Raw genomic sequence first — 26,898 nt, forward strand, 5'->3', positions numbered from 1 at the left:
CAGATGAAAATATGAAAGGAGAGAATCTCAATTAAGAAAATACCTTCACCCCCCTGAGGGGGAGGTGATCAAAGAGCAGTTCATGTCAGAGACAGTCCCTGTTCCCCTTACTAAGGAAGCCACTTGGACACTGAAATGTCTTCGGCTACATCTGTGCAGGGGTTCCAGGTTATCTCCATGCATGGTCTTCGGGTGGAGTATCAGTCTCAGAAAAGATCCCTGGTCCCAGATTTTTTGGTTCTGTTGCTGTCCTGTGGAGTTCCTGTCCCCTCCAGGTCTTCCTGTCTCCCTTTCTTTCATAAGATTCCCTGCACTCTGCCCGAAGTTTGGCTATGAGTCTCAGCATCTGCTTTGATACCAGGCTGGGTAGAATTTTTCAGAGGCCCTCTGTGATAGGCTCCTGTTCTGTTCCATTTTCTTCCTCTTCTGACATCCATCCTGTTTGCCTTTCTGAATAAGAATTGATCATCTTACAATGGGTTCTTTTTGCTTAGCTTCTTTAAGTGTACATATTTTAGTGTGTTTATCCTATATTATATGTCTAATATCCACTTATAAGTGAGTATATACCATGTGTGTCTTTCTGCTTCTGAGATACCTCACTCAGGATTATCTTTTATAGGTCCCACCATTTGCCAGCAAATTTCACAATTTCCTTGTTTTTAATTGCTGAGTAGTATTCCATTGTGTAAATGTACCACAATTTCTGTATCTATTCCTCAGTTGAGGGACATCGGAGCTGATTCCAGATTCTGGCTATTACAAATAAAGCTGCTATGAACATGGCTGAGCAATGTCCTTGTTGTATACTTGAGCATATTTTGGATATATGCCTAGTAATGATATAGCTGGATCTTGAGGTAGCACTATTCCTAATTTAGCAAGTGCCAGATTGATTTTCAAAGTGATTGTACAAGTTTACAATACCACCAGCAATGGAGGAGGACTCCCTTTTCTCCACATCCTCTCCAACATGTGTTGTCACTTGAATTTTTGATCTTAGCCATTCTGATGGGTGTAAGGAGAAATCTCGAGGTCATTTTAATTTGCCTTTCTCTGATGACAATGGACGTTGAGGATTTCTTTAAGTGTTTCTTAAAGCCATTTTATATTATATCTTAAAGGCTTATATATATCTTTATATCTTAAAGGCTTAAAGTGTTTCTTTAAGCCATTCTATATTCCTCTACAAAGAGAAATTCTCTGTTCACCTCTGCACTCCATTTTTTCATTGGATTACTTGATTTGTTGTTTTTTAACTTCTTTAGTTCTTTATATATTCTGGATATTAGCCCTCTGTCAGATATACGGTTCTTGAAGATCCTTTCTCAGTCTGTAGGCTATCATTTTGTTCTGATGACAGTGTCCTTTGCTTTACATAAGCTTTTCAGTTTTATGAGGTCCCATTTATTGATTGTTGATCTTAGAGACTATGCTGTTGGTGTTCTGTTCAAGAAGTTGTCTTCTGTGCCAATGAGGTCAAGGTTCTTCCCCTCTTTTTCTTCTAACAGAATTAGTATGTCTGGTTTTATGTTGAAATCTTTTGTATACAGGAGGGTTACTAATTTTTTTTTTGAGTTAATTTTGTATCCAGCTCTTTGCTGAAGGTGTTTATCAGCTTAAGGAGTTCTTTGGTTGAATTTTTGGGGTCATATCATCTTCAAATACTGATACTTTGACTTCTTCCTTTCTGATTTGCATTCGCTTGATCTCCTTTAGTTGTCTTATTACTCTAGCTAGGACTTCAAGTATTATGTTGAAGATATACAGAGAGAGTGGGTAGTGGGATTGATTAGTTTCTCTCCATTTACTTTTATGTTAGCTATCGGCTTGCTGTGTGTTGCCTTTACTATGTTTACAGATTCGAAAACCCTGTGATGGGCCATAAAAATTACAATAGTAATATTCTTTTCATTATCTGGATGATGATAATGTATTTACTTGCTTAGTTACTGAAAAAAATCGCTATGCCTCTAAATTCTGGCAACTTAGAATAAAACTCCTATGTATAGTCTGCCTTCATATGGCCTTGTGCATATAGCAGGGATTATAAATTTACCGGTAAGTATCTAAAAGACAAAATCAAGCTATCATTCAAAGAAGCTGAAAGGGATGCTATAGCCTCAAAAAGGTGACAAAGAGTTCTTTTTGCTATAATATAACCTGCCATTGAGTTTTGTCAGATTTTAGATTTGGGCATCCTAGCTGCACATTATGGTGTTTTATTGTTTTAATTTGTATTTCCCGGAAGACATATGTATGTGTTATTTAGCTTCCTATTTCTGTGATAAAAAATATTTGAGAGTAATCAACTTAAAGTGAAATAGGTTTTTTGTAACTTCAGATTTCTTCTGAGTTCCAATCGTTAATCTTCCTGCACAGAAAAAAAATTGTTTATCATCCCCCTTTAAATGGTCGAGTATTTCTTCTGTCTCTTAAATCTGGGTGGACACTGTGACTTGTTTTGATCAATGATGTGTGGAAGAAATTATGTCATAGCCTTTCAAGCAAGAAATGTTAAGATTCTTTGACAGTAAACATTTATACTCTGATGAAATGCTTTGTAAGAAAGTCAGTCAATGGAATTTTATGTAAGAAGTGGGAAATAGTAAGAGCTGGAGGGGACAGGAACTCCACAAGGAGAGCAACAGAACAAGATAATTTGAACACAGGGAACTTCCCAGAGACTCATACTCCAACCAAGGACTATTTGTGGAGATGACCTGGAACCCCTGCACAGGTGTAGCCCATGGCAGTTCAGTGTCCAAGTGGGTTACATAGCAATGGGAAGAAGGACTGCCTCTGACATAATCTGATTGGCCTGCTCTTTGATCACCTCCCCCTGAGGGGGGAGCAGCCTTACCAGGCCACAGTAGAGGACAATGCAGCCACTTTTGATGAGAACTGATAGACTAAGATCAGAAAGGAGAGGAGAACCTCCCCTATCAGTGGACTTGGGGAGTGGCATGCATGCAGAAAGGGGAGGGAAGGTGGGATCGGGAGGGGGGGAGGAGGGGCTTATGGGGGGATACAAAATGAATAAAGTGTAATTAATAAAAAATTTTTAAAAAAGAAAGTCAGTCAAAAGCAACTAGAAAACAAAACAAAGCTAAGAACTAGGAGATGCTGAGGACAATATCCAGCTCCGATGTCCTTGTGGGAAGAAGTCCATTTTATATTTATAACTCAAAGAGCTGGCTTTAACTACTGAAGCAGCCAGCTAGCCCATTGTCTTTTTTGTTCTTGGTTGCTTTTATACTACCTCAGCAGAGCTGAGTAACTGTGACAGTGAGTGGCTTACAAAGGCTAGTATCTATTGTTACTCTCTGGTTTTTTTTTTTTTTTTTTTGGTTGTTTGGTTTGGTTTGGTTTGGTTTGGTTTGGTTTGGTTTGGTTTTTACAGAAAAAAAAATGGTGGCTAACAATTGGTTTAAGCCATGAGCTTTATTTGTTTTTATGCAGCAATACACAATCTGTGTATCTATGTGTGCTCGTGCTTAAATCTGCTCCTTTTGTGCTTTCCATCTCCAAAAGTATTATTTCCAATTATTTACTTATCTAAAAATTGTTAGAAAATGGATACAAAGTGAATAAACTGTAATTAATTTAAAAAAATAAAAATAAAAAATGTTAGAAAACGTGCAACCATTTGTTTATCTTCCGTAACTACTTCACTTATCACAAATCTTATTGAATTTTTACCTGTCATGTATAGTTTTATACAATATTCATCTTCAATATCTCATAAATCTCATCTTTCCTAGACACAGTTATGCATCATTATTTGCTATTTAGATAGTAATAAATTAGCCATAATCTTTGTAATCAATAATATAATACTGTAATAAAAGAAGATGATTGCTGACTGAAATAATACCTAACCAGACTAAAAGCTGCTCCTTGAAGGAAGAACTAAATTTTTATATCTTAATTATATTCCAGAACATCCAGAAACATCCAAAGGACCAAATGCCATTGATTTGGAATTAATAGAGGGGATATTTTACTGCAAAGGAGCCTTAGGCTTGAGCAGGTATCATCCATACTTTTCCAACATACCATGGGAATTTCTCCCTCACATCATATAAAACCTTTCCAACACAACTGTGTAGCCTTACATCCCTGGCCTAGCTCAGGAAACACATTCTATACAGCAGGCAGCCCCCTCTCCCCAAGTGTCTTCATTACATGCAAATGAATTTACATTTAAATGGGTTTAAAGAACCATATAAATGGGTTTAAAGACAAAAAATCACATGATCATCTCAAAAGATGTAGAAAAATTCTTTGACAAAATCCTATATGTCTTCATGATAAAAGACCAGGAAAATGTAGGACTACAGGGAACAGGCCTCAACATTAAAAAAAAAAAAGCTGTATATGAGAAACACGCAGCTAAAAATCATCCTAAACTGAGAAAAACTTGAAGCAATTCCACTGAAGTCAGGAACCAGACATAGCTGTCCACCATCTCCAGCCCTCTTCATTATTGTGCTGAAGTACTAGTTAGAGCAATAAGGCAAGAGAATGAAATCAAAATGTTAGAGGTCGATATAATGCTAATTGCTGGCTCTCAAGATCTAGGTACTGTCCACTGAATATAGCCATTCTTGTTTGTGTAAACCTGCCTAAGACATACCTGATTGGTTGAATAAACACCTGGGCAGGGGAGAATGGGGTTAGCATGTCTAGGGTTCCTGTGCTTTGAAGGAGAATCACGGGAGACAGAGAGACTGGGAGAGAAAAAGAAGGAGGATGCCACCATTGGTTAGCCTGGAGAAGAAACCACATGGGACCTGGAGGAAAGACTCCAAAAATGGCATGAAAAGGCCAAGATGAAGAATAAGAGCAAATATATATATAAGATTATGGATGGAAGAAGATGGTTAAGAATCCTGGCATTGGATGGGGGCTGGGAGATGGATGGTGAGATGATTTAGACAGCGTACTTAGAATCTGCCCAGTCCAAGGTAAATAAGGCAATTATAAAATTTAACAGGTGTCTGTGTCTTATTATTCGTGATAGTGAGTTAGATGATACTGCTGTGAGGGGTATCATTATTAGGGCCAATAATAATATATAATATATAGCTGAACACTCATCGGTTTTTAATTTACAACAACATCCAAAGGATACAAGTACAGAAAGAAGAGATCAAGCTATACCTATTTGCAGATGACATGATTACATATTAATGAACTTTAAAATTCTACCAAAAAACTTCTAGAAATGATAAACAAATTCAGCAATGTGGCAGGATCCATAAACTTGCATATTCAATAGCTTTTCTATACACCAACTACAAATATACAGAGAAAAAAAGATCACGAACACATTCCTATCACAATAGCCTCAAAGAAAATAACATCTCTAGAAGTAAACCTAACCAAGGGAGTAAAAGACTTCTACAGTGAAACCTTTAAAATGCTGAAGAAACAAAAATACTAAAAATGAAAAAGACAACTCATGCTCATAAGCTGGTAAAATTATTATTGTGAAAATTTCCATTTTCTAACAGCTCTTTACAAATTCAATGCAATACCAATCAAAAATGTAAAATTTTAAGTTAGCTTATTGTTTAAAATGCATATGGTGTATTTTAATAGCTTTTTGCTTTCTATAATAAAGCTTATAATAGCTTATTGCTTTCTAAATTATGCTAATCAACTCACAAAGCCATAAGAAATCTAGTAAAAGATGAAATCTTAGAGGCATTTTGGTTTGCAAAGATCTTTTGTGAAAAACTTTTCCTATTCTGTAGGCTGCCATTTTGAGCTACTGACAGTGTCTTTTTCTTTGTAGAAGCATTTCAGTTTCACGAGGTTCCATTTATTAATTTGGTCTTGGTGCCTGAGTTCTTGATGTTCTGTTCAGAAAGTTGTCTCCAATGAGTTCAAGGTTATTCCTCACTTTCTCTGAGATTCAATCTTACACAGGTCAGAATGATTAATATCAAAAACTCACTTACTGGCACATTTTGGTGAGAATGCAGAGCCAGAGGTACACTGATGGGAGTGCTGACGGGAGGGCAAACTCATACAACCACCATGGGAATCAAGCTGAAGATTTCTCAGAAAACTGGGAATAGATCTACCTCAAGACCCAACTATACATTCCTGGGCATATACCCAAAAGATGCTATACCGTACAAGGAAATTTGCTCAACTGTGTTCACAGCAGCAGTATTCCTAATAGCCAGAAACTAGAAACAAACTAGATGTCCTTTAGCCAAAGAATAAAGAAAATGTGGTACACTTACACAATGAAATAGTACTCAGCCATTAAACACAAAGATATCATGTAATCTTTCATCTAGTTTCACATGGATGAAACTAGAAAAGATCTTCCTGTGTGAGGTAACCCAGACCCAGAAAGACACACATGGTATGTACTCACTTATAAGTAGATATTAGCCACAAAGTACAGGATAAACATGCTACAATCCACAGACCCCAAAAAAGCCAAGGAAGGTCCAAGGGAGGATGCTGAATCTCAGTCAGAGCAGGAAATAAAATAGACATTTGAAGTATCTGGATGGAGGGAACTGGGTAAGAGAGGGGGTGGGAGGATAATGGGTGAGGATCAAGCATGTGGAGAGAAGGGATAAGAGGTTGGGGTGGGGGCTGGATAGAGAATAGAAATCTTTGGGGGAACATCTCTGGGACAGGAGTCCCAGTCTATGGGGTGTCTATGGGCCTGACCCCAGAGGAGACTTCTAGCTGCAGGGGTTAATAAGCCTGAAGTGACTACATTTTGTATGCAGGTAGAACTTCCTGTGGAGGGAAAAGGACACCAACACACCCATGAAACCTAAGACCCAAAATTTATCTTGCATATATGAAGTGTAGTGGTAAAATGGGGCAGAGACTGAGGGAATGGCAAATCAGTCAGTGGCCCAACTTGAGATCCACCCCATGGGAGAAAGTCAACCCGTTCCCCTTTAATGATACTCTGATATGTTTGCTGAGAGGAACCTATCATAACTGCCTTCTGAGAGGCTTCATCCAGTAGCGAATGGAAACAGATGCAGAGTCCCACAGCGAAACAGCTGGCCAAGCTCAGGGAGTCTTGTGGAAGAGTGGAAAGAAGGATAGAGGGAGCTGGAGGGGTCAAAGACACCACAAGAAGACTTACAGAGTCAACTAACTTGGGACCATGGGGACTCACAGAGAGTGAACTAAAGAGCATGCCTGGGCATGTAGCATATGCAGCTTAGTCAACATGTGGATCTCCTAACAATGGGAGTAGGGGCTGTCTCTGACTCTGTCACCTGCCACTGGATCCCTTCCCCTTCGCTGGGCTGACTTGTCTGCCCTCAGTGGGAGAGGATGCATTTAGTCCTGCTGCAACTTGAGGTGCCAGGGTGGGTTGATGGCCCTGGGTGACTCCCCTTAAAAAGAAGTGTGTGGGGTGTTGAAGGAGGGGGTCGTGAGGGTGAGACCGGAAGAAGAGGAGGGAGGGATCTGGGATTCAGCTGGAAAGAGATTAAGTAAATAAATAAATGAGAAAACAAAGAATTCTAGTGAAAATACACACATAGAAAGCATTATCCTTCTTCCAAGAAGGCATTCTCTATACTTAAAGTATTGTCAGTGAACACAGAAAATATGTTCATTTTCTACAAAATGATTAAGGGGCAACGGTGAAGTGATTGAAAGAATTTGTAAAAATAAACATTTTTATATAATCATTTTTTTTTAGAGATCCCCTATTAAATTTCATTTTATTTATTTAACTGTTTGCCTTTATTAGGGAAGTTTTCAAGCTTTAGAGGCTCAGTTTTTATTTTATTTTCTTTTACTATATTTGTGTACTGTTGTGTGGCTTATTAAACAATGATGGAAGGGCTATACAACAGCAATTATACTACAGCAAAATGTTGGTATGGTATTTCATGTAAAGGTTCCCTCTCTGCCCATAGTAATTTTGTTTGGAAAAATCATGGACAACAGGGTATTCCTCTCCCTTTCTTGAAGCCTAGTCAACAGTCAGTATACCCCCTTGGTCTTTTATCATTTTGTTATAATTGATTCTGAATAGCTCTCTAGTGTCAAGGACCTCTCAGACTGGTTTACAACTCTATTGGGAAGTTAGGCATCTTTGTCACAGACACTGCCTGTCCCATCAGGGAAGATAACTCATATGGTGGGAGGAAATTTTGACTCTTCCTTATACCTTCCTGAGGAATCCACCCCAACATACTTGCCTTATTGTGTGTTCATTTACTGCTTGTTTCGCATATTTAGCCTCCCCTAAATGACAGTGTGGGAAATCATGCTCACTAGTAATAAGATGCTAGGAAATTCACAGGGTTGGAGACAATATTAATCATAGACATTGCTAAACCAGATGGAAAAAAGCCATGGAGACATATTTGGAAGAAATCACTGGGTAATAAAAGGCTACTGTAAAGGTCTTAGAAAAAAGAGAATCTTAATTCAATCCTTGTTCATCTTACAAGCATTACTGAAGAACAAATGATGCTCGTTAAGTTTTCCTGTTAGGTTGGAATGCTGAATAATCCTGATATGTTGCAGCATATTAATATTTACTATGGATATATCTTTTAGTTAAGCAGTGTTATTCCTAAACAGCTGTATACCCAAATCACCATACAGAGACTGGGATTTATTTAATTAACCTAGAGCATAATGCTGGGCAATGATTACTCCATCGTAAATCTCCAAACCCACATAGTTTCCTATCATTCAGCTTTTACCCATTTTACTTGCTTTTAGTCATATGTAAGGTCCAGTCCATCTCTCCACATGGTTCCAAGACCTCTCCTCAGATTCTCTCTCTTCCTCTCTCCCTCGCTTCCTTCTCCTGCCCTCTCTGGACCAGCATTCCCACCCTATCCTCTCCATTGTTCAGCATTGTGGCTTGTTGTTTTAATTCACAAGGCTTTACCAGAGAATGTGGGATGCATGCTCCTAAGGTCTCTATGAGTTAGAGTAGGATATATTGATAGTTATTATTAAGGTCATTGCATTGTTAGTATGGATGTAATTTGGTGTGCATTTAACTGTCTTGATAGTCTTACATTATTTTTTATGACTTCCAAAGCAAACTAACTCTTATTTTATTAATTTTTTATTTTTTATATTAATTACAGTTTATTTATTTTGTATCTCAGCTGTAGCCCCCTCTCTCATTCCCTCCCAATCCCACCCTCCCTTTCTCATCCCCTCCTTGTCACTCTCTAAGTCCACTGTCAGGAGAGGTCCTCTTCCCCTTTCATCTGACCCTAGCTTATCAGGTCTCATCAAGACCAGCTGCAATGTCCTCCTCTGTGGCCTATCTAGGCTGCTCCTCCCATGGGAATTGGGGGTGGGGGGGGGAGGCACGAGGTCAAAGAGCCTGCCACTGAGTTCATGTCAGAGACCGTCCTTGTTCCCCTTGGGAACCCACTTGGATACCAAGCTGCTTCTCTTAAGGACAATTATGTAAACCACCAGGTATAAAGAAATGGCTGATAACATTCCAATGTCAAATTAACCAGGGAAACAGAGTCCCTTTACAACAGTGCTTTAGTGTAAGACATTCCTGGGGACAGGGGCATTGTTTCTGAGCACTGACCATTCATTGCCTCTATTCCCATTGTCAGATGAACAGAATAGGAAGAAATATAGTGATTTTGATTGTTGATATGATAAAAGGTTGTGTACCTCTATTTTGGGAAGCATTTCTTCCTAATTAAAACCAAAGCAGAAGGAATAAGTAGCAATATGATGACCATAATTTACCCTGTATGGTCCTAGTCAAGTAAAAAAAAAAATTGTTCCAGACATATAATCTATTCCAACACTGTAATTTCTTACCAAATTTTGAGGTCCTGACCTAGATCCTCTGCATGTAAGTTTTTGTACAGCTTAATGTTCATGTGGGACTCCCAACAATGGGAGTGTGTCTCTGACTCTTTTCCCTGTACTTGGGACCCTTTTCATTCTACTGGATCACTCTGTCCAACCTTGATATGAAAGTTTGTGCTATTTTTTTTAAGGGAAACACAGAAAGAATGGTTCTGGGGAAGAGGGAAGGTGAGGAAGACTAGCAGGAAGGGAGAACAAGCTATAGTTGGAATGTAATGTATATAAAGAGTATATATTAAAATAAAACATTTTAAAAAAGAAATTGCCACAATTTAACATAAATCCCACAAATTTAACAAAAATCCCATAAATTTTATATAAATAAAATTATTTTAAAAAAATATTTTAGTAAAGTAGCCAATCAGTTACACTTTCTGAAGTTGTCCTAGTTAAGACACTTATGTGTTTTTTTTTTCCTCTAGTCCTTTTTCCCTTACTGACTCTTCAAACCCTGTTTTCTCTTCAAAAATGCCCTCTCCTCTGTGTTTAGGTTCCTAGCACGAATTCTCAGAATATTTTGTTCATCCCTATGTGTAATTTTAATGTTACAGTTGGTCATTGTTACATATTCCTATCCAGCTAAGGTATTATTTAGGACATAGACAGTATTGTATTTATATGTTTATCCCTGAGACTTCATACAGTGTCAAAAATGAGGTGACCACATTAAGTATGTGTTTATGGAAAGGTGGCTATGGTTCCTATGTAGTCAACTCCACTGTCAAATTACTATTGAAGATACCAGCAGCTACAACAAATTACAAATAGAACCCGTAAAAATTCTACATTCTGTTTAGCATTGGTCTGTGAGATCATATACCATATGCATCTTATTTTCAAAATTCTCCTAAAGATTACATTCAGATTAAAATTCCCATTGACTTAAATTAAGCATACTTTCCTCCATAAGGGTTGTTTGAGCAAACTGAATGATATGATGCCTTTCTTCAGCTATTGTAAGAAGTTACAAAATGTGTTGAGATCAATTATATGTCTGGAACATTTTTGTTGCTGTTGTTTTACCCACACCCACCTAAAATTATTGTTAATTAATTGGAAATGGACTCAACCATTAAAACAAAACAATAAGCCTAAATAAAACAAAACAGCAGAGAAGCTCCTGACAAACAGAGGCTCCAAGCTCCTCCAGCGTCCTCTGAGTGTATCGTAAAGGCGTCCATAACTCTGAGTTAGTGGAGATCTCCTTAGCCCTTCTGAGTATTAACAGGTTCACATTGTGATGAAACAGTGTCAAGCAGGGAGTCCTGAAGGCTTTTCCCGGGGAGTCTATGCTCTGAAGTCATGTGCAAACATCCAGATCACTAATGGGAAAACAGCCATCATTGGGAGCGTGTAGTGATCGTTAGACTAACTAGACACAAGGTTTTCCTTCTTGGTACTCAAAGGTTATTACGTGTTTATTGTAGTTTCCTTGTGTAGTTTTTACTAGTGTTTGCTTAGATGGAAGTTATGAAAATTTGGCTAGGCGCAGAAGAAAGTTACTTCGGGATGACACTGATCTTTTCAGCCTAGGCCACACACAGAGGAAAACATTGCCTTTGGTAGTCTTGGAGAAAATGAAGGACGGCAATGAAGGAAACATGCTGCACTCTCACGGAAGTGTAATTTAACAAATCGCCATGATGTTTTATAATAAAACAGTTATTCCTGGCATAAAAACCAGGGCAATCTATGTCCCCTAGAGCAGGCCAAGGATGTGGTCCTACCCAACCCAGTCCCAGAAGGGATTCTTTATAGAAATTGACAAGCTAATTTTAAACTATTTAGGGAAATGTAAGAATCTAAAGTATCAAGCATAGTCCTGAGAAAGAAAATTATTACAGTTGGAAGGCTTGTCCTATCTGACTTCTAAATTACTCTAAAACTAGTATAACTAATCAATGTGAACCTGAAATGTGGATGATCGAAATGACTTAATAGTGTCAGGTTCCTGTAACCTCAGCTAGTCAGGATTTTGAACTCAAGGTTAGCCTGGATAAATATAATGAGACCAAGTCTTATCAAAGTAAAACCATGACCACCGCACAGCAAAATTCACAGATAAACTGATTTGTGTTTTTTTATTCTCTCTCTCTCTCTCTCTCTCTCTCTCTCTGTATCTTTGTGTGCTCATTATGAATGTCAGCTCCTCTGGGGTCATTCCTCAAGAGCCACTCACCTTGTAATATGAGACAGAATCTCTTTACTAACTCCGGGTTTAGTGTTCATGCTAAGCTAACTGATCAGCAAAACCCAGGGACCCTCCTGTATCTTTCCTTCCCAGTACTGGGATTACAAGTGTGTGTCACCATGCCTGACATTTTATATGAGTCAAAGGAAGCATGCACTCATGTGAGAACTGTGGAAATAGAAAGAGAAAAGGTTTGGGATTTGAATGTTGTTACTGCTACTATCTATGAGGGAAAGACCCTTTTTAAATGTAAAAAATACTGGTTTTTTTTTTGTTTTTGTTTTTGTTTTTTTACTGTAAAGATTTGCACACTCAAACCACATTAAACATTTAGGACCATATGTGAGATAGAGAACATATTCCACCTTTTTGGGTGGTTATCATTACCACAACTATTCACTCAGACTAAGTGTGCTGAATATCCATGAGAAATACAGGACAAAAATGAAACAAACAAAACAGACACCCATAGGGTTCAAGAAACAGCCAGGGACTTCTGAGAGGACTCTGATTTTTTTATAAAGCTACCCAGGTAAATAGTTACTACAAGTAAAAATGAAAGTTGAGAAAACACTAAATTAAATGAAGATGGAAATAGTTTTGATGAGTGTACCATGAATATCAATTTCCCACATCTAAAGCTGCCTAAAAGCCATCCTATAACAATACACAGCACAGTAGTAATTCAAATAAATCATGCCTGCTGTAAAGATATGTGTGGGTCACAATAGACATTTTTTTTTCTTTCACATTTAGCTTCAGCAATATTTTCTGATTTTATCATTTGGCAAGGATGATTTTACTTGAAAAGAAATTTAATTTGTCCATTGGGAGTTCATAACATGCTTTCAACATTTTTATGTAGTTTTCAGGTATAATGTGGAAGATAATTTTTCTAAAGCTATAATTTGCTATTTAATGTTTGTATTTTAATATCATACATGAGTAAGCAGATATTAGCCATATAATACAGGATAACCATACTAAAATCCACAGACCTAAAGAAGCTAAACAACAAGGAGGACCTTAATGAGGATGCTTAAATTTCATTCAGAATGGCAAACAGGATAGACACGGGTAAGGGGTGGATGAGAAGGAACAGGATGGGAGTCTACTATAGAGAGTGTTCTGAAAGGCTCTACACAACAGGGGATCAAAGCAGATGCTGAGACTCACAGCCAAACTTTGGGCAGAGCTCAGGGAGTCTTATGGAAGACATAGAAAGAGGGATAGAAGGATACGGAGAAGACAGGAGTGTCACAAGGAGACCAACAAAGAAAAAAAAAATCTGTTCCAGCCCCAGGGTCCAGTCATAAACGCAGAGTCATTAGAAAAGATAACAGGAAGCAAAGAAGAATAAGGAGCATAAGACCAATACACATGCCCAGAGGCACTCCTTGCAGATGCGCAGATCAAGGCAGCTAGCAGCTAGCACCGCCAGGAAAAGATTCTCAGGTGACATAGGGCTCTGTGAATTTCTTGGAAGATCTTTTCCCTTGGCACAAAGGTAGGCAGACAACTTCTCATGATATGGCTCACCGTCTCCTTTTGCCCTTTATCTGGAGGTTTGCTGTTTTTCTGGTAACTTTTACTGTTTCCTCTGCCTCTCTACCTTTGTTCTTGATGGCTCAGGGACAGAGAAACTGAAGAGGAATCTCTAACATTTCAGTGGATCCACCTGCAATGACAGATCATACCCTTTCCCAAGCATCTTCTATGAGCATCCCCGCTCATTTGACTTGTAGCAGACTTTAGGTCCCTGTTCAGGCACCACTTGTTTACTGCTCTAGCTGGTGGTGGGACATGGGAGAATTATACACAGAAAAACAAAACAAACAAACAAAAAACAAAACACCAAACCCAATCAAAACAAACAAAAACCACATTTTTCCGTAGAGCCATATAAACAAACAGCAATAGGCAGTTGTAAAAATAAACAAACAGCAATAGGCAGTTGTAAAAATTATCAGAAGTAAACTGTTTCTATCTACTACACCGGGGAGGAGCACAGCAGCATAGTCCAGGAACAATTCTGTGTTTTGAAGAAACTGAGGTCACCAGGCTCTTGTTTTCTGGGAATTTTCTCACAAGCACACAGCACTCTCCTCACAGGCTCCATTCTTGGACCGTGTTCCAACAATCAGTGTGCATGTTTATGTGTATGGGATTTTGTATGCGTGGGTGAGAGGGATTTGTTGAACAAGGTATGGTGGTGTATGGAAGTCAGAGGACATCTCTATGAGTCAGCTCTCTCCTTCCACTTTCATATGAGTTCCAGGGATTGAACTAAGGTTGCCAGGGATGTAAAAATGCAGTATTCGTTAACTGTAATTCTTCATTTTCATTTGATTTCTACAAAACCTTTTGCCATCTGACAAGTTGTTAAGTTCAGTGACGGCTGGGATTGACAGAACAGGGTACCTGAATGTACATTATCATTCAACACACACACACACAAACACACAACACATTCACTTACACACATTAAAATATCCAGTTGGTTTCAGCGGGAAAAAAATATGATGCAGTTTTTTTTCTCAGTTAAAAGCTACAATTGTTTTAATAAATAGAAAACATTATGAATTAAGCAAATGAGGTATGTCTTATATGTCAATATGAAAATAAAGATATATAAAATGTAAAATAAGGAATATTATTGGACTTCATCAAGAGAGGAAGAAAAAAATTAACACTGCATAATGGTAAGTGCAGAAAGATGCCAGAAAGCAATCTGTCAAAAGACAAGGGAGAGTAAGTTGATCATATTTCACTGAAGCATTCAATGTATGAATCGGAATGCTTTATGATAATCATCTTTCTCAGAATTTTGCAGCTGTACAGTTTTCTAATCTACTCATGAGAAAAAAATAATCAAATTTAATCATTGGTAGCAACACGGAGTGGATGGGAGAACGCTATGTTAAATGGAACATGTCTAACAAAGAAAGACAAGTGCTACAGGTTCTCAAATATAAGTATGAACTGAAAGGTTCATCACATACCAACAGAGAATAGATCGTGATGAAAGGATGCATACAGGGTACCAGCATTTGCTTCTGATATTTTAAAGCACAAAACAGAACCATGATTGACAGAAAGTACTTGACTGTTTCAAAATAGATAGCAGAGAGGATTCTAAATGTTTCCAATACAAAGAAATGGTATATGTCCTAGGTGATAGCTATGTTAACAACTTTGATCTTATTTTGACAATTATACATTGAATTCACCATGTATTTTATATATGTGTAATCACTATGTCAACTAAAATAAAATATATTTTAAATGAAATTATAATTCTTGTTCCTTAGGTGTAAATTTAATTTTTAATTAATTTATTTATTTTCCTATTAATTTATTTATTTTCCACATGTACACCTACATGCCAGAGGCATCTGATTCCAGTACAGATGTTTGTGAGCCACCATGTGGGTGCTAGGACTTGAACTCAGGACCTTTGGAAGAGCCGCCAGTGCTCTTAACCACTGACCCATCTCACTAACCCCAGGTGTAACTTTTTGTTGCTGTCTTTTCAAATGCTTGATCTAAGTTTCACACAAACATAGTATCTTATCATGTGATGATAATAATAATAATTAATAATAAAACTTACCATCCATAATATTTTGTATTACTGTTTTTAATCATCATAGCTCATGTTGTTTTTATACAATATGCATATATAGCTATAGCATGCACATAAACATGCATATGTTACACACTGTGTAGCATGGATATATTCTTTTAGAATATATTCTAAATAGTGTGTAATATGAAAACATGTTGAAATGCCCTAGCAGAACAGGGATAATGCCACAGACAGATAGGAGGAATTAGATTCTAAGTTTCTTTTTTAAAAGCAGCAAAAGCAGCCTACTCCTCGTCTATTTTATCTTTCTTCCATATTCAAAAGCATCTCAACTAGTGCTGGACTCAGAGTTATTTACAGGCTTTCTATTCTGTGGATGTTGAAAGATTTTATGTATGCCAGGGGGAAGGAATAAGGAAAATTTATAACCACATTAGCCCTTGCTGTTGTTCTGAGACAAGTCTCATTCTTTTCCTCAGTGTAACATGATCTCACTATGTAGTCTGGCTGGCCTTGAACTTGCAGCAATCCTCCTGCCCCATTCTCCTGGGTGCTGGGATTTCAGGTGTTGAGCCACCACACCTGTCTGCCATGGTAAACTTTTTAATGTTACATAGAATGGGATTACTGTGAATTTTTGGTTTCTATGCTTTTAATATTGAACATAGACACAGACACAGACACAGACACACACATACACACAGTAAGTGCTACACTTCATCTTTGGCAATAGACCAAAAAGCAATGTGTGTAAGACTATCTTCAGAACCCCAGGCAAACTACCACCAAAAAGTCCTTGAATGTGGCTAAAATGTGCAGTATTTTGTTTGCTCTCTGCTTGAGTCCCCAAGGACTATAAACCCTGAAAAGAAGCTTTGGAAAAATGAACAGACTAGTTTTTTATACAAATAAGAATATGATTAAGTTCTAAATCTGGAGTAAAAAAAATATAAAGATGAAAAACATTTTCAAGATTTGTCAAACTCTTTGTAACATCACTTTCTAGTATATGACTGTGTATACACACGTGTGTTTAGACATAAAAATAAGTAAATAGATGGTAAATGACGATGTAGATAGACAGATGAGAGGGAGATAGTATACAGATGGATAGATTTTTTCATGGAGTCACAAGTGTATTTACTTCATCACATTTTCTTTCATAATTTGGGTGCAGTGACAGGATCAAGTAGTAAGAATATACTTTCAAAGGAGTAGTATTAAAATTTTCAGTAGCTATGGCTCCCTTCTGTCTGTGCTCTTGGCTGTGGACACAGTTCTCAAGGTTGCCTACTGTGCCCCCAATTAGCTTCATTTGGAGAGCTTGTATCTGTCATTATTTCTGTAGTAAGTTGCATGGCTAAGTATAACCAAAGTTATCATTTTTATGTTGACTCTACCACAAATCTCTCCTATATCAGCTCTAATCCTTTAAGTAAATTTCAGAACAGAAGAAGTAGAGGAAGAAGAAGAAAATTTCAGTGAAACTAGAAAAGATCATCCTGAGTGAGGTAACCCAGAAGCAGAAAGACACACATGGTATATACACACTTATAAGTGGATATTAGCCATTTAATATAGGATAAACATACTAAAATCTATATTCTAAAGAAGCTAAGCAACAGGAGGATCCTAGAGAAAAGGCTGAAACCTCACTCAGAAGGGCAAATAGGATAGACATAGGAAGTGGGAGAAGAAAGGAAACAGGACAGGATTCTTTCACAGGGGACCTCTGAAAGACTCTACCCATCATGGTTTCGAAGCAGATGCTGGAACTCATATCCAGACTTTGGGCAGAGTGCAGGGAAGAAGGGGGAGATAGAAAGACCTGGAAGGAATAGAAGCTCCGCAAGAAGAACAACAGGGCCAATAAACCTGGGCTCAGGAATCCTACAGAGACTGATGAATCAACCAAGGCTCATGCATGAAGAGGACATAGGTGCACTGCTCAGATGTAGCCCAAGGCAGCTCAGTCTCCAAGTGTGTTCCCTAGTAAGGGGAGCAGGGGGTGACTCTGACTCAGTGGCCAGCTCTTTGATTACCTAGCCCTGGTGAGGTGACCTACCCAGGCCACAGAGAAAGAGGATCCAGACAGTCCTGATGAGACCTGATAGGCTAGGGTCAGATAGTAGGGGAGGAGGACCTCCCCTATCAGTGGACTAGGGGAGAGACATAAAAGGGAGGATGGGGCCAGGAGAGGATGAGAGAGGGGGCTACAGCCATGATACAAAGTGAATAAACTGTAATAAATAATAATAACAAAGAAAAATTTTTAAAAGAGCAACAAAAACAAAAAAAATAAATTTGAAATAAAAACATTTTATCTTCAGAGTTAACATTCTGGTAACACTGAGTCCATCAAATACATAGTATATGGTTGGATATGCATAGATTCATAAAAATTTAAATTAATAAAAATTAATAATATTGTATGTTATGTTACTTAATATTCACAAAATATTTTAGTTCAAAAAACAAAAAAAGGAAAATTTTAATGGAAGGAAAAGAGTGCTGTACATAAACTCCTTTAAAATAAGTAACACTTCATACAAAAATAAACACATGCTTTAGAGTTTGATTGATATCTTTCAGATGTCTTTGTTACCAATACTTATTCCTATGATGGCATCAAGAACCACCTCCACTGACAGCCTGAATACTTTCTCAGTGCACAGAGAAGCACTCTTTTTAAAATTAATCTCTTATTATCCTCAGTTACAATGGGGGTTAACCGACTAATATAAACTATAAATATATGGGTTTTACCATATGCTAATACAAAGTATGCATACATTGTGAAATGATTATCACAGTCAACCTAATGGTCGCACTCATTACCTCATATACTTACTCTTTTTGTGGTAAGACCAGTTTAGATTTGTGCTCTTAGCAAGTTTCAATTATATATTGCAGTACCTTTAACTGCGTTTACCCTTTATATATTGGGTCTCTAGAACTTACAATATTAGAAAAAAGTTATTACACTTTGGCCAACACTAACATTTCTCCTAGTTCTCAGCCCACAGAAACCACCACCACTCTACTTGCTGCCTGCTTCCACATTTCTAGGTTACACAAACATGTGAGATCACATAGTAATGTGTCTTTTTGTGTCTGGTGTGTTTCAGTTAGCAGAATGTCCTCCAGGGTTATTAATGTTATTGCCAATAGCAATATATATATATATATATATAATATTTAATTTTTAAAGCTAAATAGCATTTTAGTGTGTATACTTACCATGCATTCTTTATCTATTTGTTGATTATTGACAGACACTCAGGTTGATTCCATACTTTGGATATTATAAATATTGCTTCAGTGAGCACTGGAATATTGATATTTCTTTGCATTTGTGACTTCAATTCCTTTGGATGTATACTCAAAAGTAGGGTTTCTAGGTTTTATGACAGTCTATCTATAGGTTTTTTTTTTATCTGTAATTTTTAAAATAACCTGCATACTGATTTTCACAATGGTCGTAGTAATTTACATTCCAAGCAACAATATAAAAGGGCTATTTTTTCTACACTAGAAAGACTATTTTAACAGCTGTGATTCTTTGGTTTAGTTTTTTGTGGATATATATATTATTTTTATTAATTACAGTTTATTCACTTTGTATCCCCCCTGTACCTCCCTCCCCCCCCATCTCACCCTCCCTCTTCCCCACCCTTGTCCCACTGATAGGGAAGGTCCTCCTCTCCTTCCCTCTGATCCTAGTCTATCAGCTCTCACCAGGAGTGGCTTCATTGTCTTCTTCTGTGGCCTGGTAAGGCTGCTCCCCACTCAGAGGAAGGTGATCAAAGAGCGGGCCAATCAGTTCAAGTCAGAGACGGTCCCTGTCCCCATTACTATGAAGGCCGCTTAGATACTGAACTGCCATAGGCCACCTCTGTGCAGGGGTTCCAGGCCATCTCCATGAGTGGTCCTTCGCTGGAGATCCCTGTGCCCAGAATTTTAGGATCTGTTGCTGTCCTTGTGGAGCTCCTGTCCTCTCCAGGTCTTACTATCTCCCACTTCTTTCATTAGATTCCCTGTATTCTGTCCAAAGAGTCTCAACATCTGCCTCGATACCCTGCAGGAGAGAGACTTTCAGAGGCCCTCTGTGGTAGGCTCCTGTCCTGTTCCCCGTTTTCTCCCTTCTCTGATGCCCATCCTCTTTGCCTTTCTGAATGGGGATTGAGCATCTTAGCCAGAGTCCTCCTTCCTGATTAGCTTCCTTAGGTCTACAGATTTTAATATGTTTATCCTATTTTATAGGTCTAGTATCCACTTATGAGTGAGTGTATATCCTGTGTGTCTTTCTCTTTCTGGGATACCTCACTCAGGATGATCTTTTCCAGTTCCCACCATTTGCCTGCAAATTTCATGATTTCTTGTTTTTTATCGCTGAGTAATATTCCATTGTGTAGATGTACCACAATTTCTGTATCCATTCCTCAACTGAGGGGCATCTGGGTGGTTTCCAGCTTCTGGCTATTACAAATAAAGCTGCTACAAACAATTTTTAATGTTTTGCTCTGTTGATTTATTATTTTGAAGACTGTTTCATAAATGTGTTGGCTATTTGTATTCTTTCTTTGAAAATAGGTCTCTAGTTCATTTGTTTGTTTTCGAATAGAGTTTTTTGTGTGTTTGGTAATGAATCAAAGGAGATAAGTTGTAATGGTCACATTTTTTTTTTATAAATTGCTTTTGTGCCTTTTGCCAAGACCAGTGTCAAGAATCTTTTTCCCGTGTTTTAGGCTTTATAGTTGATACTTTACTCTACTTCAAGTTACTGTTGTATATAGCATAAGTTATGAACAGATTTCCTTTTTTTTTCTCACTGTTGGATATTGAATACATGATGGGTTAGTACTCTGCCATTAAGCTATACCTCCTGCCCTAATTTCATTCTCCACTTGTGTATTTTCAGATCTTCCAGCACCTTTTTTTTCTCCCTGATGATGTTTTTATTCCAAGAATATTGTGAGCTGTGCCTTTGAACCAGTTGGCACTTGTTCAAAAACAGAATCACACAACAGCATCATGAGTGCATAAGGGTTCCTGGGAACCCTGTCTCCCAGCCAGTCCATATGACTGAGTCTGTCCTTAAATGCCCAGCTCGTTAGACCCAAGTAGTCCTTCTGCATCCTAGACTTCTCTGGCAGGGAAGATGTGAGACTCAAAGACTCTTGAGCTCATGCTTACTGGTTCTGGGGCATTTGTTTCCCATTGCTCTGACTGTTTTAGCCAACAGTGCTGGCAGAACCCAACATTTCCATGGGTCTATAGAGAAATTTTAATGAAGCAACAGAGTTGCTATGGTAAGGGATCATATCCAAAGATTTAAGTCTGTATGATCTGGAATGATATACCTTTAATACCTCTGGCTGGAATACACACACACACACACACACACACACTGTTAGTACACATCTCAAACAATAAAAGTAAAGTTTATAGAAGGAAGCAACCATGTTTTAAAGTGATGCCTAACAAAGAATCAGACAGTATGAAGATTTGACAGAATGTGTCAGAGAATAGGATATGCCCAACTTTCAGGAGCACACCACAGAAAAGAGAAAATTTAAAAGAGTGCATGGAGAGGCAGTTGAGTTGAGTTGAGTCAGTCAGTTGAGAGTCAGTGCAGTGGAACTGAGTTCATGGTAGTTCAGTTCATGGAGTTCAGAGACAGTTTTACTGGGACAATTGTACAGAGACTAGTTGGAGAAAGAGAAAAAAAGAGAGAACAAGCTAGACACAGGTGAAGACAGAATGAACCAGAGAAAGAAGACTAGAACATGTTTTCAAAGTTACTATGAGGCCAAGGACAGCAATTCAGGTAGAATCTGAGAGAAGCCAGTTTGAATTAGTGAGCTTTGAGAGGAATTTTGAGCCAGAATAACTGAGTTGAAGTCATAATTCAGAAAGAACTAGAAAGGGTGAGCATAGTCAACAGTAAGTCTCTGAGACAACAATTACATCAGGTCAATCAAAGATACTTTTACAAGGGTCCTCCCATCTCTCCAGTTTCTGGCTTCTTCTTTGTCCATGAAGCTCCAGATAACCTCACTTGGAGCTTCTGCTCCCAGCAGAATGGACATATTTTAGGGCCACAACCAAAGTCACTGTCCCCTTTGGCCTGGAACTAGACTAGTGAGGTGGTTGGATCAGCAGGGCAGTAGCCTACAGTGGGTAGTAGTGATCCTTACATGTTTTCTGGAGATCCTTTTTTTAGGTTTTGCCATTGCCATGGAATGGAGTGGAAGTACTGCCTACTGAGATTGGAACGGCTACAGGTGCCACACCACCAGCCACCAGAGAAACTCAGCACAGTGGGGTTACCTTGGAGGTCATTGTCTTGGATCCAGGTAGAGAAGGGCAGGGAAAGGCCATTAGGGAGACCTTGGTGGCACCCAGTAGCTGCATGTTCTGTGAGCTGCAGGCTGTGCCCTACATGTAGATGGGAAACTGAAGCAATTTGGCATTGTGATCCAGTCCTGGAGGTACACAGCCAGCTGGCTGCCTCGGTCCTCTGTGATGTTATGCATCTTCTCCAGGCCCATCCAGAACTCACCTTGGAGATCTCCCAACTCATCCTTGTAGGCCTCCAAGAGCTGATTGAAGTCCACAGAGCCATTTAGACATCTCTGAATCACAGTCCAGCCTCCATCTGAAGTTATCTCACAGATGGCCCAAAATGGTGGGAACCCCTGTGGCTTGATCTGAAAGAGTCCACTGTGTTGCTCCCTTTCTTGGAAGGGTTTCTGGCAGATGCAGGGAGATCCTCACAGCCGGTGTTTCCATGAAGACTTCAAAACAAAACAAACAAACAAAAAACTGATGGAGATGGATCGAGGGTAAGGCTAGAGATGAGCTGACTGAGCAAAAGGGTACTCCGAATATAGGAGTTCATAGGAGATGCTGACAGGGCCTAGAGGTGACAGGGGAGACTGGAGCTGGGAGTGGGGATGGATATGGCTGTCTCTGATACCAGAAGAAGGGAACAGGAATGAAGAGAGAAGAACAGAGGAGAGGAGGAGAGTTCCCAGTACCATTTATCAAAGAGATTTCCATTTGCTAAGTATGTTCTTTCCACCGTTGTTAGAGTAGGTGGCGGTGCTGGTGGTGGTAGTGTGTGTGCGTAGGCTCTTTATACTGTTCCATCCATCTGTGCATCTGATTTTATGCTATTAGCTTAGTATTTTGGCTACTATAGATTTGTACTTTAATTTAGAGACAGAAAATGTTGTGCTCCAAGTTTGTTCGTTTTCAGATTGCTTTAGCTATTTAGAACCTCCTTTTCATAAATTTTTCCTTCTACTGAAATTTTTTTTTCCTCAGATAATATATCCTGATTATGATTTCCTCTCCTTTCTATCACCACTCACTCCCATCTAGATCTATCCCTTTTCTGTCTCCCATTAGAAAATAAAAGATAAGGGATAATAAAATAAAATAAGGTAAAACAAAAACAAACTTATTAGAATAGGACAATGCAAATAAACAGAAGGAAAGAAATAGACCAAGAAAAAGCACATGAATCAGAGATAGATGCTGAGAGCCAAATGTCCACACACTCAAGAATTCCATAAAAACAGAAAACTAGAAGATGTAATATATTCTCAATGAACCTATAGATGAGAGAGAGAGAGAGAGAGAGAGAGAGAGAGAGAGAAATAAGAATGAAATAAAAACCCTCACACAAACATTATAACACAAGGAACGTCCAGAGATCGCATTTGTTTTCTGTTGACTCTAGTGTGGGGCATACAGCCTACCTTTAGGAGTAGATTGTTTCCCAGTAATATTCCCTTGGAGAAAACTAAGTTTTCACGTGTAAGTAGTTATCAGTTGGAGATTGCTTCTGAGTTAGCAGTAGAGACTTGTCTCTATTTTTTCCTTTCAGTTCTAGGAACCACCTGGTGTAAACTTGTGCAGGCCCTGTGCATGCTGCTTCAGTCTTTGAGTTCATATGTATGTTGATCCTGTTGATTTAAAGGGCCGTGTTTCCTTGGTGTCCTTCATCCCTTGTGGCTCTTAAACATTTTTCTCCTCCTCTTCTTCAGGATTCCCTGAGTCCGGAGGAGAGGGATTTGATGGAGACATCTCATTTAGGGTTGAATGTTCTAAGCTCTTTCACTCTCTGTGTATTGTCTGGATGTGATCTCTCTATTTGTTCCCATCTGCTGCAGAAGGAAGTTTCTGTTGATGACTGAACTAGACACTGATCTATGAGTATAGCAGAATGTCAAAAAGACTGATTTCATTGCTACATTCCTTTAACAGAACAGTAGTATTTAATTTTCCTCTATGTCTCTGATCTATCTGGTCTCAGGTTCTTGCCTAAAGGCCAATCTGATAGAGGTATTTTCTCCATTGATATTCCCTCTCCCAAGATGACTGTAGTTTATGTCAAGTAGACAAAAAACTAACTAGCAGACTAATTTTAAAGGTTCAAGTGAGATGTTTATAACAGAAAATGACACAATGAGTATATTTTTTGAAACATGTTATTCTCCAGAAAGAAAGATAAAAGTTCAATGTTTGGCATGAAAGATAAAAATTTAGTATTTTCTTTGAACATGACTGACATACAGACAGACAACTAGACAGTTTGGAACTTAATGCAGACATTTGGAGACCCACTCACGCAATGTTGTTAAATTCATAAAATAATGGAACTGCTGCAGTTCAATGTCCAAGCCTGTTACCTAGTAAGGGAAACAGGGACTTTATTTGACATGAACTTAGTGGCTGGCTCTTTGAGACCTGATAGGCTAGGGTCAGATGGAAGGGGAGGAGGACTGCCCCTATCAGTGGGATGGGGAAGGGGCAAGGGAGGAGAAGAGGGAGGGTGGAACTGAGAGGGGACAAGGAAGGGAGCTATAGCTGGGATACAATATGAATAAATTCTAATTAATAAACAATAATTAATAAAAATAACTTTAAGAAGAAACAAGGAATCAGAAATTCAGTCCTATGATTACCCATATTATAAGACAAGAAGTCGGAGAAAGGATTAAAGAGAAAAATGATAGTTGAACAAATGCTATGAAATTTGAATAGGGCTTTAATAAACCTTGTGTTTCGTTTGTAGTCAAGAGTTTAGGGACAGGCTAATGTAATTCAAAGTGTACTGCAACATTCCTCCTGATTTGCTCATGGATCAGGTGGGTTTTGATATTAAGCAGGCTAAAGACTTCTAATTTTTCTTTTCTGGGAGTTAAATAAACCAGAGCTGCTTTTTTGAGTGTTTATAAAAGAAGAAATTGGGCTGCCTAGACACAGTTAATAATATTGCATATGTTTGAATTTAGTATGAAGGGAACACTTAGCAAGCCCATATGTGACATCATATTTTTACAAACACCCAGACAAATAATTCCCCTAATTTCTGACTTTTTTAATTCTTTATTAATTACACTTTATTCACTTTGTATCCCTTCTCTAGTTCCCTCCCTCCTCTCATCCTGATCCCTCCCTTCCTCCACCCTCTGCATGCATGCCCCTCCCTAAGTCCACTGATAGGGGAGGTCTTCCTTTCCTTCCTTCTGATCCTAGTCAATTAGGTCTCATCAGGAGTGGCTGCATTGTCTTCTTCTGTAGCCTGGTAATGATGCTTCGCCCTCAAGGAGAGGTAATTAAAGAGGACGCCAATCAGTTCATGTCAGAGACAGTCCCTGTTCCTGTTACAATGGAACCCACTTGGATACTGAACTGCCATGGGCTACATCTGTGCAGGGATCTTAGGTTATCTCCATGCATAGTCCTTGGTTGGAGTATCAGTCTCAGGAAAGACCACAATTTCTGACTCTTAAAATGATTAATAAGTATAAGCTTATAGCCAAACTGAAGCATTAACCAAGGACACACAGCTTTATCTACCCACTAGAACAAAACTAGTCACCTTTGGCCTCTTCAGTGAAATGAACAGTAATAATACAATCTTTTTATTTACGCTAAAGTAGCTAAAGGTATTTTAATATATCCACAGGAGTGTATATAAAATTTGACTATGAAAAAACCCCAATCATTTTGGGATGTTATTTAAGAGTATAGATCCTGCATGAAGAGACAGGCATCAAAGAATGGAAGAGCAAAAGAGGAAAGCTTATGCTTTTGCAAATCTTAAATTCTCATTAACTAAGTGTTTAGAGGTTATGCCCAGGGAGAACATTCATTGACATTCTTATTCCTTGCTCATTGCCAACTGATTCCATTTCTCCTTCTTCTTGAATTAAGTTCAGCCAACATAGGACTCCAAGTAGCTATTAACAACTGGTCTGAGTTAGTGTTACAAAATAAGAAGAAAAGTTTGGTTTTGGTTTACAGTTCAACGTGCAGTTTATTTGGGTGTGAAGTTAAGACAGTAGCAACAATAAGCTACGGATTGCCTCACATCTACAACCAGGAAACAGTGAAGGATGAATGCATGCTGCTTCTCATTTCCTTCTCTTTATTTATACAGCCCAGCAGACTCCCAACCAGGAATAGTGCCACCCACAGTGGTCATGACAATGAGCACATCTGGAAGCTCATCTCTCAGGTGACTCTAGGTTCTGACAGTTGACAATTAACACTAATAGTCATAATTTTCATACTTAAATGAATTGCCGTCTTAAATGCATTCAAATTTCTCAGAAGAAAAAATTTAAACTAAACTGTTAGTGTGCCTTAGAATTCTAGTTCCACAAATCTCTAATTAGGAGAAGGACATACATAACAATCTATTACCTATCACCAATATTCATCAACATTTCCATTCATACATCCATGTTTGCTATATTTTCCTTACCACGAGTTTTTATCCAGTTTAAAGTTAAAAGATCTTTAAATAGTCATTTTTATTTCCATCAAATCTGTAAACTCTATATTCAAAGAATACTTAATTCTACTTGTCATGGTTATATATTGGCTCTCTTGCGATAATGTATACATCTCTCTTTATTCCCTTAGCCCTCAGTGTCTTCCACATCCAAGTTCACTGAGTGCCGACACAAGAAAAGCACAGCTATCCTGTGTGCCTCTTGTCATGAATGCTTGCCTGGAGTAATAAAAACGTGTGGTTGGACATAGCAAGAGTTAGGAAGGCTACAGATGCACACTGAGAGCAAAGCTCAGAGAGCAGCAGCTTTCTCAGGGAAATGGAAATCTTTCATGGAGGAGGTCATGCTTTCCAAAGAAAGTTCTTGAGCAGAGCAGAAAAAGAAGCTTGGAATTTCTGCAAAATACCCAGAAGACCCATGGGATGTAG

At 38.4% G+C, this 26,898-nt stretch overlaps 1 pseudogene; it reads right to left on the bottom strand.

Moving 5' to 3' along the window:
• Positions 1-21,794: 21,794 nt before the first annotated feature.
• Positions 21,795-26,419, bottom strand: LOC129691656 (angiopoietin-related protein 4-like; annotated as a pseudogene).
• Positions 26,420-26,898: the final 479 nt, after the last annotated feature.

This window comes from Psammomys obesus, unplaced genomic scaffold (assembly GCF_907164565.1).
Source record: "Psammomys obesus unplaced genomic scaffold, mPsaObe1.curated_primary_1811, whole genome shotgun sequence".
Taxonomy (NCBI): domain Eukaryota; kingdom Metazoa; phylum Chordata; class Mammalia; order Rodentia; family Muridae; genus Psammomys; species Psammomys obesus.